Source organism: Genypterus blacodes, unplaced genomic scaffold, assembly GCF_046128005.1.
Source record: "Genypterus blacodes isolate CSIRO-AG114 ecotype Tasmania unplaced genomic scaffold, CSIRO-AGI_Gbla_v1 ptg000015l_1, whole genome shotgun sequence".
NCBI classification, from domain to species: Eukaryota; Metazoa; Chordata; class Actinopteri; order Ophidiiformes; family Ophidiidae; genus Genypterus; species Genypterus blacodes.
This window is the reverse complement of record NW_027466829.1, coordinates 741,425-746,836: the sequence shown is the minus strand read 5'-3', so window position 1 is coordinate 746,836 and position 5,412 is coordinate 741,425.

Below are 5,412 nucleotides of genomic sequence, written 5' to 3'. Positions count from 1 at the left end.
CACACTGCGCATGCGTAGTCGCCCGTGCCCTTGAAGTAAAGTTCATATCGCTGTGCAAATTCTGGAATCTACTTCTATTGAGGTTTTGTACAGAAATGTTTCCAAAAAACTTCCTCTCCTCATATCTTATGCTTTGGCTTTATGCTTTTACTTTACTTTTACTTACTTTACACAATTCAATCCACAATTGTGCATTTTTTATCACGAGAATAATTGTTTTCAGTTTAGTAAATGTTTTATATTCACTAATGTAAAATTCTTATGCTGGTCAGAGAGCTTTTGCATGATTCAGATATTTAGAAATCCAAATAAAAGTGATAAACAGAATGACGTACAGTATATTGACATAGTAAAAAATTTAAAATAGGCTTGATTTCTCTCAGAATACGCCATTTTAACCTGCAGTCTGTTTAACAATAAAAAAGTGTCATTATTGTCCAACTTGTATCTCTGAAATGTCATTCAAAGAAAATAAAAGATATAAATCTGATGTGTCCATTTCCTTCTCAGTGGAAGTAGGCTAGCGTGCAATTGTTTTGGTAATTCATTGGGAATAGTCACGTATCTGTAACTGAACTCGTTACATCGTCACAGAACAGAGCATCTCTGGAACACTGTGTTCCCTCTTAGGGAAGAATTTAGGCCAAGTTGTGAAAACCAGAGCTGAACAATACAGCATGTGTGTATAATATTAATAATTCTACCGTTCCATATCCTTCATGTGCTGTGTTTTGATGGTGATATTGGTTCAAAAGCATGATTTGTTAATAATTGATTTGTCTACGTCTATTAAGCCAAGAGCCATGTGGGAATGAGTGAGTGGGAGAACTCTTAGAGATGCTACAAACATTGGCTGAACCATTGATGGGTATTTGTTGCCACCTGCTGGTTGCATGAGATTCACAGGAACTTTAAATTGATGAATCGTATTTTCTAAACTTTAATTACTGACAGCACGTTTAATAAAATAAATTAAATCAAAGCAAAGTCAAGCAATATGATAAAAGTGGGCCTTTACATGAATTACCGGTGTTGTGTGTATTTGTATAATTTGTATGTTTTGGCAGTAGCGTGGAAAATAAAATAGAAAAAAATCAAAATGACATAGGAACAACATGTGAACACCCAGAAAGCAATCAGGTCTGACTGGAACCCTAACTTTAATGTAAGGCCTTACGCATTGAAGTTAAAGAAACATTCAACATTAAGCCCAGCCTCAAACTGGAGTTTTTCAAGTGAAAGAGGAGCAACAACAAAGACAAAAGTCATGATTGTTAGCCAGTGTTGGAGCAGCCATGTCCATGTGAGCAGGTGGTCCTGATATCAGAGGCATACAGATATATAGTTAGACAGACTTGTAAATGTGATACTTCTACCCACTCAGAGTGATTGAGGATAGTATCAATGAGCAGGTTTCGGAAACTGCTGTAATTTATTTACTATAACTTTCATCTCCTATTTAGAGCAGCTGTTACAGCTTCATCCTAAAATAACGTGTTCTCTTGAAGGGTGGATTTCCCTTCGGGAGCTGCTGCAAGTATTTTCCTTTGCACACATATAATGTGAGAGCAGCAGAGGGAGACCTCGTCCCATTCCTCCTCCAGTCCTAATGCGCTGGCATCTGACCTCACACCCACTACGATGTGCCTGCCATGGGGGTAAGAATGATTGAGGGCCCCCTGAGTGGAACATGAGTCCCTGGCTCAGCTGGTTCAGATCTGGCAGGGGAAGCATATGGCCCACAGTGACAGTCCTCTCTGTGCCAGGCAGGGAAGTTTCCATGGGTTAAGACACCGTGCAGCCTCTGTGTGTGTGTGTGTGTGTGTGTGGACAGTAAAGCATTTCATTATTGTGCAGTCTGCGTCACACTGTATCAGAATGTTTTTACTGCATTATTTTTATTGGTGTATTTATCATTTGTCATAGGAAAAACATCTACAGTGCCATCAGTTCATTGGTTGTTTACTTGTTTTGGAACTGCAACTCCAACATACAAGAGAGTCCTGGAGATTCATAAAGTTGGTGAAGCAAAGGTAGGAGGGTTCTTTTCAACAACACGTTCGACTGGATAACACTAAATGGCTACTGTGAACGTGTCACCACCAGTCGACATCTCTTACTGGATATGCTTTAGAGAAAAACGTGCGTGTGTTATGTGCGTAAGGTTGATTCACACATTCTTATCAGCCCTGTTGCCCCTTTGGCCAGGGACCCAGAGCTTAGTGAGGGTGCAGTAGCAGTAGCAGTGCTCATTACCTCAGCGGAGGTGCCAATGTTTAGTGGCGATCCAGCCGGTGCAGCCTAGGCCAGGTCTGGAGAGAGAAAGGGGGGCAGGGGAGAGAGCAACATGAACCGGTACAACCTTCAGCCAAAGGTCTGCTCTCACACTGTTGTCCAACTCTGCCATTTATAGATGCAATACCAGCCTGTTTGTTGGTGCACACAGCAGCGTTCTTTGACAGAAAATAAACTTTAACTGTATTATCTAATATCTCCGGTCACAACAGATGACATGTGCATGTAAACCTGATTAGATCAAATGCATTACCTTCCACACACACACACACACACACACACACAGATGTCTGCATGCTGACATGAGGCGCATGTGTAGATGAGGTCACTTTTGCGTCGTTAATGAAATTTTGAGGTAACTGAGCAAAGACCGCAGTGTATTTATGGCAAAATGAGACTCACACCACTCGGAATGCGTGTGTGAAAGAGCAAGGGGGTGAGGGGGTGCGTTGTGACAAAGGGTCAGGTTTGGGGCAATGGAAAGTGGTTGTTTTTGTGACAGTACAAAATGGGGAAAAGTAGGGAAGAGAGGGGAGAGGGGGTGGTGAGTGAAAGAGAGAAAGAAAGAGGGAGAGGAAGAGAGAGAGGGAGAGAGAGGGAGAGAGAGGGAGAGGGAACGCTCTGACAGGAGAGGTGGATAAACGGAAACACTTCGGTCAACAGCAGGATTGTCCCGCCAAGTGCGGGTGCTGGGGCCGCATGGAAACTTTCCCCCTCCGACTCTCAGGCAGCCGGGGGAGAAGATGTCGGTATTGAATATCCTGGAGGAGAAAAGGGGGAAATGGTAAATTGAAGATCCAGACATGAAGATGGAAAAGTTTGTCAGCTGATGTGAATAGTTTTGCATGTAAAGGGACTCAATGTTTTAATGTTTGTTTTTTTTGTCTGGAGCTCTCACCCCTAAATGATTCATTTGCAAACAGGGAATTGATGTCAATCCATCTGTGAAACTCCAGTTCATTAACAGATCACAGCCACACGAATATAGACACATCATCAACAGCAGCTTTAGCGCCTGGCCTTCACAGAGGATACAAAAGAGGAAGCGGAGGCGACGTCAAGGGATACAATCATTACTTTTTGGCAGTCGCTGCTTAGAAGATTTTCATCCACACAGACAATCTGCAGCAGATTGCAGGTCTCAGCTTGTAATCTATCACTAGTCAATCACCATGATGCTGATTGGCCCTCCTGTGTCTGTGGTCACATCACAGGGGGCACACACTTACTTTTGATTATAGTCCACTGCTAAGTTCTTTAAGGTGCAATATTTGGAGTTCAAGAGAAAGCACAGAGTCCACTTAAACCGCAAAACAAAAACCATTAGTCCCTCTGCCACACACCTAATTAAACCCTTGCCCCTGTGCCATTAACACTGAGTGTGTGGTCAGAGGTAGTGACCAGTTCAGGTCAGATTCCTCTGTTTTTTCATCTTCTATGTTCACACTCTCAGAGGGAGTGAGTGCATGCCACGCGGCAGTCCTCTACCTATTTATAGCCATGAGCGATGGAGTTGGGGGCAATCTGGATGGCATGTCAATTTAGACCCTCCCCCTGGATATTCCGTTGATGTCATAAGCCTGACCTCTGACCCAGGAGCCTGGCCGCCACAGGGCCCACGTTGAACTTGAATTTCAGGGGGTCTAGTGCCACACACACACACACGCGCAGCGACCATAAACCGACCATTAACCGACTGATAAAGTGGAACGTCTTCATCACCTGAAAATGACTCGCTGACTGACTGATCAATTTCCAGAGATTTTTAATCAGTTTGTAGTTGTCGTTGGGCGATTAGGTGCAGGGTGCACGCAGGTTCCCACAGCCTTATCCAGTGTCTCTCCCCCTGCCAGAGTTATGTGATGGATCAGGGGGGCCTGACATGCATAAACGGGGACAGGGGCAACTGATCTTCAAGGTATGTCAACCAACACTCTTGAGATATCTGGTGTGCTGCACTGTGGAAGACCTTAACCTACAAAACATAACAACATTGTTAAAGCTGTGCTCCATCTCCTGTTATGTTTGGGTTGGATAAAATTATTTTGGAGTCGGTTTCCCCCGTTAGAGGACGGTCATGACCTCGTCGCACTAAGAACTGCTGTTAGAATACGTCTGAATAGAGTGACAAGATCAAAAATGAGTGCATATGGACGGGATAGGTTACTTTTTGGAAATGGTAATACATAACATGATACAATAATGCATCAAAGAAGAGTTAAGAGTTTGATATTCCGGTTTGTTTGCACACTGTGTTGTACATCTGCCGCTCAGACGGACATGTGCGTCAGCTGTCAGTGCCAGCAGCTCAGCTATATGTTGACATCGTGTTTAGACAATGGATGTTAACAATCCGATCACATCACCACCCGCGACCCTTTAAGCACTCATAAACAACATTCCTGACCCTTTAATGTGTCTTTTGCATACCACTTGAGCTACGCGGGATGTTAAACCTTACACTCCACCCATGATGCATTTTAATATTGGATATCACATAAAACACACTGGGTATCCATTGCAGGTTGATATTTTTTTAATATCGTGTTATGGTGTAAAGGTTTACGTACATGACAGCCGTAAAGCCTAAAATGTGTCTGTGGAACAAATGCATGGGACCTTTTCCATTATAACCTCATGCCCATATTTGTCTCAGAACTAATTCAAAGTTTACTTAAATTGTGGACATGTTTATAAATCTTTTTGTATTTAATTTTAGCACAATTATTGAGGCTGGTGTTGTGTTTGGTTCCACTGATTCTATTTAGTGTCTATGTTTATGCCTGATAGTATATCTGCAGAAATAGTTTTCTCTCTTTCTTTTTATACAGATTAAATTTTGTATCTTGGCAACTGCGCTTTCATTCATCACACTAATTAATTTGATTTTCTCCAGTAGATTAACGCTTCATGTTTTAATCATTAAGAACAAATGTTTCCCGGTCCCTTCACCCTCATTTCACAGCTCATCCACAAAGCTTTTAATTATGAATAGTGGTTATTCCTCTATTTTCTCATCTTTAATTTAACCATAACACTGTAAATCAACAGTTAGTTCTCCTTACGTTTATGGGACAGGATTGTGATGTTATTATGTCATAATTTTAATTTATATTG